This window comes from Gasterosteus aculeatus, chromosome 20 (assembly GCF_964276395.1).
Source record: "Gasterosteus aculeatus chromosome 20, fGasAcu3.hap1.1, whole genome shotgun sequence".
Taxonomy (NCBI): Eukaryota; Metazoa; Chordata; class Actinopteri; order Perciformes; family Gasterosteidae; genus Gasterosteus; species Gasterosteus aculeatus.
The window spans coordinates 12,424,051-12,439,827 of NC_135707.1; positions in this window are offsets into that span (position 1 = coordinate 12,424,051).

Below are 15,777 nucleotides of genomic sequence, written 5' to 3' on the forward strand. Positions count from 1 at the left end.
TCCAGTGTGGGCTTCAAATATGGAGCTAAAGTTAAATTACGGTACAGTGTAAGTTCAGTTATAAAGACCCTAAACCTTTGCTTTCTTAGACTTGTAGACTTGTAGTTTATTTATTGCACATCTTCCATTCACTTCTGACACATGCTCACTCATAATTTCCTTGCCGTCATTCCCCACGGCAGTCAATCTTGATATCACTGTTCTGATCACTTGGTCCCTTCTATCCAATAGCACAACACATTGTTAGCCTGTCATCCTTCTGCTGGCTCTATATGATTGTCTCTCTACCTTCAGCACGTACATGAAGCTGATTTGCACCGCTCCACCTGCCCCGTTTTTTGCAGATTAAATCGGGTTCATCAACTTATAGTTCCATCATCTTGTCTTCATTTGAGTGTTTGTCAAGATTGAGACAGAGATGTTTATCGTAGATTACCATAAAAGCTAGAGGCAGGTAGAAGCAGGTGACCGGCAGGTAAAAGTTTATGTTGTTGAGCGGAATTAGACCTGGTGGCACTAAGGGCTCACGGACGGAACAGATATTTTACCACTGCCCTCCTTTTCTGACACAAAGAGCAAATAAATGAGTCACAGTTCTCCGTTGTTTCCATTTGATAAGAAACAAGTTTTAAGGGGTTAGGAATCCAGGGAAGGGACATTCCCTTTTTTGCAACCTGCCACACTACAAAGAGCTTTGCTCGGCCAAGCCTCAACCATCAGCCAGCTGCATTGGGCCTCTGAAGGCAACATCAGAGAGCAGAATGTGGTTGTTGGTGGCTAACCAGTAACCGTATTGTGAGCTGCTCTCCTAAGCCTCTCTAAACCTTCTAGAGGTTCAAAGCAGCGGTGAGGTTTGGGGAGAAGGCCACTCTGTCATGCTTCCATTCAGATGGCTGAGTGCTGTAGTCTAGTATGACTAAATCTGGTCCATAGTTTATCAATAAACATCTGGAAACCTGACGCTGCCTCAAATGGCCGACAACGACCTTAAATCATCTATTAGACCTCGTCGTCTGCGTTCAGTGAGATGCACCGATGAGAGAACTCCATTTGATTCGATTTTTGGAAATGACTATTAGAGCATCTGTTGGAATGAGGGAAAGTAGAGCGGGCGGTATTTTTGTAAGATTGTTCCCTGAGCAAAGATATGTCAAGAATGTTACTTGATCTATATTGAAGAAAATGGAAAACACATAGAAGAAAGATGGAGGTGTTTATTATGCTTGCTAGAGGATATTTTTTAACTGAGGGCTCCAAGTACATACAGTATTAAAGTATTCCCCTGGTTTTATTCAGGTTTCATTGTGGGGACGTTACCAGTAAATACAGTAAGCTACATGGTATTCATGTCCCTTTGAGGGTCAGACTCGTCTTTCTTAAAAATCAGAAAATCTTTGAAATTTAAAGAAAATTGTAAAAACCCTTGAAGAACATCCAGAACTCCTCCCTGAGTCTTTCATGTAATTTTCCTTCCAACCGCAGCTGCCCTCTCGTCGATTTGGACCGGCCACGACAGTAATAATCGTATAATCATCTTGTTAGATCTCTTATTGTTAATACAGTTTCTGGTAAATGTAGGACTCACGCATCCTCGATGCCACTGGTTGCATGTGCACACATGTGTTACACGCTCCTGTCTTAATAACTACATGCAAGCGCCTTTGGCAGTTGTCTGAAATGTTATGATCTTTGTGTGTGCTTAGTATATAGTATATCTAGGCTGTAAGTGTGTAAAGTGCATGTGTCTATCTTTGCAGTGTGCTCTACAGTAGATCCCAGTCCCTCCTACAAATGTGGTTCAGATGTCCCGGAATCCAGCCATTGGGAAATTTCATTCCAAGTTTCTGTTTTAGTAATTAACCGTGTTGCTCTGGGTAGCATAATAAGATTGAAATAGCTAAAGAAGGACAAAAATATTTCCTTTATTTACCCCAGTCTGTGTGTATTCTCGGAAGTTAAGATGGTTGATGTGGCTTTGTCATCTGTCCTGTTAGTTAACTCGTTAAATCCATGCCTGTTTTTTTTAGTAAGTGGACCCGAGTAGCTGCCTGACAAATTAGGCCTATTGGCTACCTTACAGCAAAAAATTTCCCCAACGATTTCCCCTAAGTTGGGACAATTGTTAAGCCCTCAATGGACTGCTAATGATGATGTAGGCCAGACATGTTAAACGGGGCACTTCCAGCCCTCGGTACAAATATATCTGGCCCATGAGAAAATATCACATGTCGAATTTAACTGACAAAAAAGGGACAGATTAGTGGGGAAGATGCAGGAGAAGACTCAGCAGGACAAATGTGAAGATGAGGCGACGTCTTATAACGCATTATACACCAGGAAATGCTGCACGGCGTAATAATCACTTCAACAAAGACAACTTTATCACAGCAAAAGGCTTAAACCTCCGCCGACTAAGATGGGTTCTGAATATGGCGTGGTGCCCTAACACACAGTGATGGCAAAGTCAAGAGAAAGTGCTGAATAGATTATTTTGATTTACATTTGGAAATTTTTCAGTTTTTGGAACGCAAAGGGAAAGACACCACAGAGCTCAGCCAGCACTTTTGTGCGTCAGAAGGAAGTATCTCACTGCGCTCAACCTTTAGCTTCAGGGGCGTGTGATCGTGTGCGATGTCGTGACAGCTTTCTGAGCCCGCGCCTGTGAGAGACGGCGTGGCAGTAGGGAAACTTTCGTCACTTTCTGTGTTGCCAAACGCCAACACACCAAGTTCCCGCCGCTGTGCTCCTGAATGCACATTTTGCAAATAAACTGAGCGCACTTCTCACACAGTTCGTGTAGCGATTGAAGAACTTTGAAGCCCAGAAATTTAAGCTTAAACTGTTGAGCAATCCATCTGCGATGGACGTAGAAGGTATGAGTGTAAACATCCAAACAGAGATGATAGATCTCCAGGTGTAATTACCCAATCAAGACAAAGTAGGACTCTGTGTGTGCTGTACAATTTACAAGCTTTACCCCCGCAAAAAAATCCGCCCATATGTTCCCTAAATGGTGCCTGCGTGTTTGGAAGCACGTTAACCTGTGAGAGCAGTTTTTCTCTGCAATGAAGATAAACAAGAACCGCCCCAGGTCTCGTCGCACCTCCACACTCCACTTGAGCGTTTCCACAGCACAGAAACCTGGACGTTAATGAACTGGCAGACAGGAAACGATGCCAAACATCTGCATCTGGTACATGTGTATAAAATAATGTAGCTTACCTAAATATATTTTCTGATTGCATTTCATCCAATACACTTCCTATCCTAAATATTGACCTAGTTGACCCTGTAAGTTTTCAATTTTGGCCTTGTCTGCGATTGAGTTTGACACGCTTGATGTAGGCGATCTGGCACGGAAAGCACATTGCTGCAGCCTCCATGTAAGTGACACACCCCGCTCGCCCTGCACCCCGCACGAGCAGCTGGCCTGTACTTGCGAAAGTCGCCGCCGAAACCCCCTTTCGCTTCCCTGGCTTTCCCCTTCTTTTTAGAGGGGCATATTAAAACCATCTATGGCCTTTCTGTGGTCACACAATGTTCCAATTTTATCCTCTTCACTGCAAGTCCTCCTCTCCTCTTCCCCTCTCTCCTCCCGCTGTCTATACTTTTCTATCTCATCAAGGAGCCGCCAAATTAGACATCCAAAGTCAAAGCTCTAATCACACGACTCCCGATTCATTGGGGCAATTGGAAGAGTCACATAGTGTTTTGGGGAATTTAGAGGAAATATAAGTTCATACTGCTCTGGGGCTGGTCTCAATGTGATGAACAGCAATAGAGTCATACAAAAAGCCTTCAGCGGCTCTCGTCTCCGTCAAGGGCTGAAAATGGCTTTGAGGTAATAAATGAAAGACAACTAGGGGGAAAAACAGATCTGTGAACCTAATTTTCCATAATGGTACTGATAAGATGATGAGACTGTACGTGGATGATAATGACTTTTTCTCACTTCTGTGGTTTTGCAAAACAGCTGGAAGCACAGCAATACAATCTTATGCACATAAAATGTACAATCATTTGTGTATTCTGTCATGATGATGTGTTCTGTTTATGTTTTTGTCAGTGCTTCGGATAGAATAGATAGAATTGACATGGTCAAAAACTATTTCACATTAAGGGATAAATAGAAATATGCACCGATGCTGGAGTTTCTCTCTGACACCACTGTTTGTTTTCCTTCTAAGTTCACATTACTGAAGGCGTAGCCGTAACATTTAAACAACATCAAACTCAACAAAGTTTTTAGCAATATGATAGCGGCCTCTGCTAATGCAGATGAACATTAGAAAAAACGCCTCTGAGCTGTTATTTCATCTCATTTCCGTCTAAAAACAAAAACAAAACCTCTTTTGGTCCTTTTCTACTCTGCTTTATGAAATAGGCCTTTCTAAATAGCACTACACATTTTCTTACATAGTTTTTGTAAAGTGTAAAAAACATCCACACCCAAGAATAAATCAAATTCAACCAAAAGTACAAAAACATACAACATGACAATTAGCCAACGCAATGCCAAACCTCGGTGATTTAGATGGCGTTAAAACAGACCCATATTATATGAAGCTTTGCATGTTAGAAAAAAAAAACTCCAACAGATTTATTGAAGTTGCGAATTTAGAAAAGTGTATGAAACGTGACGGCCAACTGGTTATGTGTTTCTCACAGTCTTTCACCACGTACTGTATGTGTGTCTCTCTGTGTGTGTTTGGCTGTGACAGGGGAGTTTCCAGACTCCGCAGACCCTGATGAATGGGTCACTGTACGTTTGTGTGTGCACAAAGTGCACGTGTGTCAGCAACCTTCACGCGCTTGTTTTCTCATCAATGTGAAACATTCTGCCCCTCAAAGTTCTGATCCTTTTCTCCCGCAAATGATCCAATCCAACACGCACGCTCACAACATGCCATCGGACGCATGCCGCACCATTACGATGTCCACACGCATCCCATGGTGTTTCACCATGAGGTTGTTATTTCACCTGCTAAACGGCCCTACTCGGTCAGGCCATGGATCATTTATGGCACAAACCATCAACCACTGGTCCATTTCCCTGACTCACATCCACCCACTAGTGGCAGTCTGCTCAGTCTCCAGACACGCGACCGTGATGAATATCAATAGGATTCCAGGCTACTGTGGCTACCCAGATTAGAAAACCCTCAAACCCCAGTCAAATATGATGAATTGGATCTGAATAATTCCAGTGATTTGGGCCACAAAGCAATGATCCTATTCCAAATGAAGACCAGGAATTTGTTTAAGGATTGGCTGAACCAGGTTCAGTTGTCGTACCGCGGAACTTTATTTGTTCCAGTAACCACAGTTCATAAATCTACTGTAGTTGAACACATGAAAGAGGTTGATGAACCGTGTTCTTTACATTTCCAAACTTTTGAACAATTCCTTTATTCCCTAAAATCTGAAAAAAATCTGAGTCTGCATGTTCTCCCCGTGTCTGTGTGGGTACTCCGGTTGGTTGTTTGTCTCTGTGTAGCCCTGCGATGGGCTGGTGACCAATCCAGGATGTACCCTGTCTATTGCCTGAAGTTGGCTGCGATAGACTCCAGCCCCCCCGTGACCCTGTTTGCAGGATAAGCGGTTTGACAATGGATGGATGGATAAATATTGATTTTATATATCTGTTTTGACCTGTGCACTTATTTAAAAGCATTTGGAAATATGTCCTTAAAAACAGTAAATCATGATTTGGGCAGTGTGGGGTAAGAGTTTGCATGGTCTTCATTTTGTTACAATAAATAACACATATCTACAGACCAATCTTTTTTTTCTCCTTTTTCCATTGTTTTTTTTTTTTTTGGGGAGATGGTCCTTGGAAAGGTCTTCAGAAGAGGGAACAATCAAACAAGAGGGACTTAAGATATAAAAAAGTTGACTTAAGTGGTATACACCCAACTTAGCTAGGACAAAAACATAAATCAAATCTGTTATATGATTCAAATTTTGAGTTGAAAGATTTTCACAGATTCACTAATTTATAGAGCTGGTTTCCTGGGTTCATCCTTCAAACTCTCTTTTTTCTTCTTTTCTTTTTGTCCTTTTTATTTTCACTGGACCAAGGTTGTAGCATCTAAAGTGACCTCTCTAGTCTGCTTTGACGACAATGTTTTGGTCCTTACGTCTTCGCCAGCTCTGTCTGCTCCTCTCATCACAGCCGATGAGACCAGGAGATTTCTCTAACAGGACAGTTACAGGTTCAGCCCATCAGACCAGAAGAGAAGGAGAGACCGAAGAAAGAGGGGAGGTGGTAAAATGATAGAGAAAGAAGGGATGTACGGAAGAAAGCTTGTGTAACTTCTATAATCCATCTAGTTTGTTCCCTTCCAGAGAAATATAACTGTCTTTTGTCAATGCAAATGGGATGGACAACCTCTGAGTCTGTGTTGTCATGGGAACGAGGCCGCGGGTCCCAGTCGGAGTCTAAACAAATTCATCTAATAATTCTCCTTGGAAATGGATGACATTACAATAGTGTATAAGAAAATTAAAAGTCAAATGAGTAAAAAAAAAAGTCAATTAAGAGAATTGTGCGTTTTAGTTTTTGTCTGTTCTCATCTCACTTCTTAGATGTGGGCAAAGTTAAAAAGCGAATATGTGATGTTTTTCAAAGCACCAATCGGAGTTTAACAATATTTAATTGAAATGAGTTCGCAGTAAGTGAGTTGTTTGCTTCTGCTGAACTTCATCATTGATTTATTTATGTTTAGTCTTATTAAAAGATACTTTCTAAACTATGTTTTAGCTGTGCATAAATATATTTGCAAAGAAAACAGTAGAAATGACCAATGAAATTGGTGAAAAAAGAAAACAGTTCAAGTGAGACGTTTTTCAAAGAAACAACTCAGTTCTTCAAACTGTATCGGTTTTCTTCAGCTAGTGAGAACTTTCAGCACATCGTATGACAAAGATTTATATGCAAAAATAAGATTACCACATGTTGTGGTTAAAATCCAGTAGCTCAAGACATTTCTGTGTCAAACAGTAAATGCCTTTGTGTAAAATATGACATTCATGTCATCTATTTGAGGATATGAAAATCCTGTGAAATGTAAAACTGTGTGACTTTTTATCCTCTGCAGACTTATTTATAGTTTCCATTGAGTCATTAAGAAACACTTGTTCTTAAAGTCATAATAAAACCCACTACAAGAGCAGCTCCAGATTCTGCCGTCCTTCTGTATTTCCACTTAAAATCTTGCCCAAATAAGGCAAAGCTGGCGACCTGGAATGTGCAGTTTGTAGTGATTATTCGAGAGTAACAGTAGATATTCTGAGGGAGCCAATTGTCCGGGATCCCAATACACAGCATAATCCCAAACCCGGAGCCAACAGCATTAATATGAACAGTTATGCAGGGGCTCCAATCTTTCATGAAATCAATCATCCATCCCAATCCGCTTTTTATTTCCCTGCCTTACCCCTCCCTTCCTGCTATTTGCCGTATCATGTGTTCCAGCAAATGTTCTGTGGAGACAAAATATAAGCAAGCTTTTATCTGTAAGTAACTTGGTGTCATCGCTGTTTGGGTGGAGGGAGAAGTAGCAGAGAAAGATGGAGAGAGGCCGAGTGAGAATTTAGGTGCAGTGGGAAGTATGCGCGGACAAATGGCAAGATGTGTTCAAGATTTAACAGTGTACTCTTCCAAAAAAATTCAACTAGTAACAGCAGACAAGCTCAGCCTCTCTATGTAGTCTTGCCATGAATATGCAGTTTCTTTTCCAGTGGCTTTAGGTGCCTCTGACAGAAGCTGGCCTTCGCAGTGTTGAGGTCACACTTTGACAGCATTGAAGGCAAAGATAATGCAGAAGTTAGGCCAGGAGGGGGGATATCTGAAATCTGAGCAGGCAGCGTGATGGAAGGAGGACAGATGAGATGAGCACATAACGATAATTACCCGAGCTGTCTGCGATTACCTACCAAGCCCATCAAATCTCTGGAGAACAGTTGATTCACCATCGTGACTCTGAGCCAAGGAAAATTAACTGAAGACGACACCCTCGGCTGCAGCGCTGGCCCTGTTCAGACCTGGCATCAACACGCGTCTTGGGCGATCCGATCAGAAGTGAACCGTTGTGAGTGCGTCAGCTCCCACCTGGAATTAGAGTGTGTCTCCACACGAGTGACCAACAGGAACCGGATCTCACTTGTGAAGAACTGATGTGTTATTGTTGTTTCCAGTGTGGGTTTTAAAATAATTAATTGACTTACTTATTCCAAGCACACAAACTTGTGCACTGTTCAACTCAAAGGCTACCGGCAACTTTGAAGGAATGTTTCCTTGCCACTTGCTTGATGAGTGCGACGAATGAGTTGAGTGTTGTTTTTACGCCCCTCGTGTATGACATTAGCTTTAATGATAATTGTATTAGTCATCAGCAAATATTGTGTTTCCTCACTATGAGAATACAAGCGCCATTCTGCTGCTAAATCGTTGTGTGAAAAAAAAAAGAAATGCTGCTTATGTCTACCGGCATTTCATTTACAATTATTAGTGAAATCTAAACAATATTCCTAGAAGTTGAGGAATGTTTTTGCTCATGATTACACATAAAAAACACTTTGCCTTAAAAGCAAACATTGATTTCTCAGCAGAGTGGAATATCCGAGCACGACTTTTGCCCAAACCCAAACGTCTGAATTGTAGAAGAATTTATATGCAAACACTTATACTTTCCATGGCACTATTTCAGTGTTAAACTACAGCACTTAGTTCTGCGTGATTCACATAATCCTTAATGATGTGTCATTAGATTCATGAAATTTCAGTAGAGGAGTAGTAGAAAACATACAGCGGGAAAGGTCAAATGGGAACACAAGAGGCAGGAGAAAAACACGATGAGTTAGTGAACTCTCATCACATGATGTCTGCAGACTGTCTTGCCTTTAATTACTCTGGGGGGGGAGACATACTTCAAGTACCCTTTCAAGATCCCCGAACTGGAGTTTATGCGTTTGGATTCCTGAGGCGTTTACCAAAGCTGTGAGTGTATTTCCACATGAATTAGTTTTAAAATGTGAAGCCAGAGTTATTTTCTGACACAGAGGACAAGTTAATGCTGATTTATCCTGTTTCCTCTCTGTGCAGTCAAGAGGACACTTCCCCACCTCAAGCAGAATATAACGACTGACATAAACAGAGATGTTAGAGGCAAAGAAAGAGAAATAATATTTGGAACAGCAGTAGAAGTAAAAGAAGATCAACGTTATCTGATCGTAAAGAAGATTTTGTATGCAACAAATCTGACAGACATGGAACAGAACCCTGAGCCCCAAACATAACTCAAGAATAATCCTGCAAACCAAAAGAAAACACAGTAAGTTGTTCCTTTTGTGACCGGTGAGTTTCAAAGAAGTGCACTCTCTTGGAGCAAACTGTATTTGATGACTCAATAATCCCCGTTGTGTATAAGCTTGTCCATCTGTCAACTCGATGGACAGCTGTCATTCACATACACGCATCATGCAGGTTATTTATTACTTGTTTCCTCTTTTGGTATTCACACAAATATTGATGAGAAATACCAATATGTCTTCAATAAAATGTTCTCTTAATCAGCAAATCATGGTCGTAGGCAAATGTGAACATGTGAAAATACTCTCCCTGCACACTGAGTCTCCCATACTGAGTCATCAGAATGAAAAGCCTGTTGGAATCAATATGTTACGGCAACACAGCCTCAGAAATGTGGCTCTCCACCCTTCTTCACGTTCCAGTTGAACAATTCAGCTTTTGGTAAGATTGACAGCATGAATGTGAGAGCAAAGAGCAAAGTAGGTTGTTTTTTTTTCTCAAACTTTCACGGACGTGGCCACATATTTCAAGCAGCCCTTAAAACCGCACATCCTAGGTTGAAGCCACACGCCATGATCCCAGCCCACACATCATCGCACAAAACCGTAATACAAACTGCTGCATACCCACCAGTGTAGATTTACTGCAATCATGTTCATACAACCAACTGGAGCCCTCAGTACAGAGAGAGTAATCATTGTTTTGGGTTACTTGTGCTACATACATGAAATAAATGATTATGGCTGCTGTGTGTAACTCTGAATCCAGACAGAGAACATCGAATCTATATTAAAGACACACAAAAAGACACACACTTGTACGACTAGCTGAGCCTAAAGCAACAAGAATGGCTCCAACTTCAGCCTCCAACAGTCACTCCAGCCTGCTGTTGTCATTCCATAAATCATCCACCACAAATTAAATTTTCTGTCTGAGTGATTTATACCGTGAAGAAAAAGCCTTAAAAAGAAAAATCTCTGTTTAAGTCCAGGGACCTTAAGCAGCGCCCTATTAAAGTTTTATTTTCTTATTCTGAGAAATCACAGAGGAGCTATAAGACACCGAACCTTGAGAGGTGTGTTTGTAGTATCTTTTACTGTATTTTGTGATTAAATCAGTCTAACAGAGAATTCTGCTGTTCCTTTTCTCTGCTGCTACCACTTGCTTAAGGCTGAATGTACACCTGCATTTGCTTTGCAGTTATCAGTCCACAATCAATTTAATCCAGCCCTATATGGATGCAGCAGGAGCATATTTACACATAAACGTAGGCTTAGAAAACAGATGATCATGCATTTGAGGATAAAACTACTGGGCAGTATATGTAATACAGCTTTTACAGTGATGTGTCAATAACAATGAGCTTGAGCAGGTTCACTTTTGCATTTCAAGTAAAAGTATAAACGGAAAACTTCAAATAATGGAGTACTTCTACACGCTGGTGTTACAATTCACCATTTCTTTTTACAAGTAAACAATCTCAATTCCTCTTCCACTGCTGCTCCGGGGAGGCTTAAACTCAAAGGTAAGCTAAGGTCACCTTGCAGCTAGAATTTGAGAAGTGGTTTAACATGTGTTTGTGTGTCAGACGTTGATGTTAAAAATCCGTCATTCGGTCACCCGCTAAAGACTCTGCATGAGACAAACAGGCCACACTGCCAAGAAACTAATGTAGAAGACCGGGAAGCTTTTAAACTGCAACCAAACCACTTTCACAAAGTGTTCTAGGGAGCAAGGGGAATTCTGAAAACGACAAAGTTGTCCACAGTGACATGAAAGTACCATTCAAGGTTTTCCATCATCTTATTTTTTGTTAATTCCGTCAAACTGTGCGTGGGCTGTGGTTAACAGACTGTTAAAATGACCAAAAGTACTAATTGGCTGAATCAGAAAACCAAAATAACCATTACAATAAATAGATATTTCATGTGTTGAACAAAGGTTGGACTGTTGTTTCAATCAATGTTCTTAACTGTTCTCGCTTTGTGTTTGGATGTTTTTAATGGTTTTATGTGAAGCACTTTGAATTGCCTTGTTGTTGTACAAATTAAATTGCCTTGCCTTGAACATAAACACCCAGTAACTGGATTCAAATATTGCTAAATTATCTTGTTTACACTAAAATAATTTCATGAAAATGTGAGCGACAAGTATATATTATGTTGCTATAGTAACAGGCTCTAAAGATGATCAACACATGCTCACACAGGACAATCTAACAAGGGAGGAAGACACAGTGTGTTCACTTAATCGCTTTATCCAACAACTGACAAGAGGATCAGCACCAAATCTGTCTGTGTCTCTAGCAGCCCGCTTTGTCTGGAGAACATACTAGATTACAAAATATTAAGTAAACATCGGTGGTTAAAAATAGATCCTAAAAGTGAGACCGTGTCCACAGTCGTGCATACAGACAAATTACAAATCTGTAAAACATTTAAGCAAGTTAATAATTTAACGTTTACTTTTCCGCGTTAGGCCACCATTTTTTACTGATTATAGCAGGTTACACTGCAGTAGCTAGTAGATACTACATTATATTTGATTTTGGGACTCATCGCTCAAAAGTCAGGATAGTTCTTGTGTAGTTATTGTGCAATAAGGGGAGTCCCTTCAATAAACACATGATAAATACATATACATGTATTTCTAGACATGCTCGTAATGGGAAACAATTATGGATCTAATTACTTAAGTTTGGACTCTATGAACATCAAAGCATTGATGAATAAGTGGATGAAACCATTTAGCATAATGGGATGTGTTTTTAACTTTGGTTAATTCCCGAGTTATTACTTGTTCATTTGCAGAGGCTATTTCCAAACTTTTAGGTGTAGTTCAGACACACGCAAAGGAGGAATTTAAGCTTAAGTCAATCATGGAGAACAGGAAGGGTTTTTAATATTTAAGTGCAACCACAGGTCTGGCTGAGGTGTACTATAAAAACAGCGTCACATCCAAAGCTGAAAGGTGGAGTCGTGAGAAACGGTGAGGACTGGGGAGGTGGTTTTCTCAACACCCATCTGACTCATATATTTTAATATTGCCAGCTACTTGCACATGACAATTTACAATCTAATGCAGCGTGTCATCGAGAGTAAGATGAAGTTTCTTGTGCAATCCGTTGCCCCGAATAGTGCCTTGAAACCTAAAAGGTTAGATTAAGAGGGTTTTGTAATCTCAGTAAGATCCGAATTTTGTTAAAAGATTTTCCTGAGTAAAAATGTAGTGGTGTCTGCGTGTATTGATAGTATTAGACATCATTGCTCCACTATTGGAGCAATGATGTCTAATACTATCAATACGGTGGAGAAAATGTTCTGATATGTTACTGGAATAGGGTCTCATGATGGCAATGTCTTCCCTTCAAAATGAATTTTCATTAAAACAATGATGTAATCATTTTCATTATACAGTTATTTCTAGTTTCAAAAGTGGAGTATCTGGCTTAAAAAAAAGTAAATCTGAAGCCGTTAAATCAAGGTAAAACAAAAAGGCTGTTTTGAAAAAGTTATTGTAAAGCCAGTGAAAACAAAGCCAGCGATTTCATCGGCATATCTAACATTCCAAAGGAATTGATGATTGTAATTAAAATCCATCATGCAGTAATGCTCTCCATGTGATTTAATTAGTCTAATAACAACCCTCTTCTCTTTACAAACAAGGCACCTAAATGCAGAGTGGTGTGGGCACACTTACTTCTAAATAATGGATGGTGTATTTATTCTCAAACTCTTAGTGTCACGGTGTGGTTCACTTCCTGTCTTATTTTGTAGTTTTCTGCCACTCGTGTCCCCGGGTAACTTCACTTTCTGCCTTGTCCTGTCATCCCCTGTGATCGTCTAAAAGTTTCCACCAGTATCCAATCACCTGCACCTCCCTTGTGTATTTAAGCCGTGTGTCTCTTGTGTCACTGGTCGCGTCATTGTCTTTTGCCACGCATGTCCCTATCTATCGTCCTGGATGTTCGTGCCTGCCTTTTGCCCCCCTGGTTCCTGTGTGTGTGTGTGTGTGTTTTTGCCCGTTGGCCTTTTGCTTTTGCCCGTTTTGACTATTAAAGTCCTTTTGTTTTTGAACTCTGCGTTTGAGTCCTGCCTCCCCCACGCACCCCTGACACTTAGTGACCGTTTATCGGGTTCATGAAAGCTGATCAAACTCGCTCCCGGGACTTTCTCCAGGAACCTGAGGCTCAAACGATGCAAACGACGGCAAATCAGGCCTCAAGTCAACAGAACATGCTACATGATTTAAACCAGATACATGCTAACAGAGGCGCCAGTTCAACTTTGGCTCTTTTACTGTCATGCATCCAAAGAGTTTAAAGGATCAAAGGCTCCAAGGCAAAATTGTAGCAGTGAAAAAATATAGTGCACTAAATATATTACAGTGTTTGGTTAACAAAATAAGTAGCCTGTGAAATGGCTTACTTTTGTTCAAACAAAATCAAACTTTTGCAATTTTCTGTAGACATGGCAGGGCCTGAGTTTAGTACTTCTTCTGCCTCTGTTTATAATTTTCCTCCAATGTAACTGTTTTATCCAGAGAGAGAAAAATGTGTCCAGAAACTTTAGATCAAGTGCCACAGAATACAATACTGAAGAGAAAGGAAGGCCGTTTCTTTTAAATGACAGGACACACGTTCTAAAAAAATGGGGAGTTTTCGCAGCTTGGTAACTGCTTCATTTTGAAGGACCTTTTGTCTGCCTCTTAAGTTAAATAGCTTGTCAACATTTTACTCCTATTACTACAAAGTTTATATTTGATACCCTGAAGAGAGTCTGTTTCATGTTATGAAGAGAGTTTATGAGCTATGAACATTTCATTAAATATGTCACTACATTTGGACACACAGGTGAAATACTGTTAACCATTTACAACAACTTAGGGTTCGGGTACGTTTTAAGCAATGCACTGTTTGAGGTCTAGCAATGTTTAAGCTTATTTTAGGTTTGGGAACGCCATTGGTCATGGTTAGAAGAGACCGACCTTTGCCTGAAAATGAAAACTTCTTTCAGTAAAATACTTCCTGGAAAGGCTGTGTATTGAATCAAAGAGCAGAGTTTGAGGCCGATGTAAACATCCATCCATCAACCCAACCACAACCACAACTTTACTTTCCATCCTAGTGTTTCTGTGTCAAATCAGAAAAAAATGTGCCTCTGGGCTCTCATGCTCGGTTTCAAGATAGCATTAATCAAAATTTCAGAGGACGATGCTCATCCGTATTTATGCTGCACATGTGATATGAGAGCCTGGATCAACATGTTGTTGATAAAACCCCTGTGCCAAATAAATAATCAAAACCTTCCTGCTTCAAATAAACAATGAAATTGGCAAATTAAGCTTGTTACCGTTCTGTGTTTCTTTGTAGTTGTTGTCATTTTATGATTTTTTGTGATGGTTTTGCCCATTTTCTTAGGCATTACGAGTACCTGTTTGGCATGTTTAGAGGTGGTTTTGGTCTCTTTTTCAAAGTATCAAATTTAGCCGGGGGCTCTTACAGCTATTTCCACACCATCGTACAGTATGAAGAGACTTTTTTCAAATTCCAGCCTTGATTGTTACAAATTGCTTGTGCGAATAGTGAATAAAAGTGTGGGATTGGCATGTAAGGAGATCTTCCCTTTGGGTAGATCGGGTAAGATTGCCAGACACATGTGAAGAGATCCATCACAAGCACATACCCACATGCACGTACTCAGCTGATACTTTAAAGGGCGAACTGATATAAATGCTCGCCACTGTGGACTCTCTGAGGAACGTTTCGATGTTTGTGCGTGACGCAAGTGTTTCCTCTGGAAATGTGCTTTCAGTTCAAAAAGCATAACCAGCTGTTTTTTGTCGCCAGAATGTGAGAGCGGTCTTTTATCTTTTCTTTTGACTGTGTAACAGACCAATCTTGATTTTTTTTTTTTACCTCTGGACTCTGCTTCCTGAACACAGTGTGTTCTTAGATCGTCTCCATCTGCCTAATACGTCACCAACCACCAGAGGAGGGTTATGGTTACGATAAATATTTTTATATCCCAGCATAAACGGCCATTTATCATTGATTTGATGCGCCGTCCATCAAGCATGCTAAGTGACCCAAATCCAGTAATTTGGTTCACAGCCAGGACAGATATGATGTTGGTTCGCTAGTGGTGGCAAGAGAAGATTATGGTTTTCTTTTATTTGTTTTTCACATCAATCTTAACACGTAAAAAGGTGCAAATCATCTTTTGGCAAAAATAGAAGACCTTTGAATTGGAACGTGGGAAGTGAATGTTTGGTTCTGACTGCAATGAGCAGGTCCATCCACAGTTGGTAAGTTCTGTAGAGTTCAGTGCATCAGGCGGACCCAGGTCCTACACATGAGGCTACATACACATATATTCTATGAACTTTTGTGTCTACTTTGCAATGCATACACTTAAGTTTACTGTACTATCCTTGTATTTAACTGTCAATATAATTTACTTATA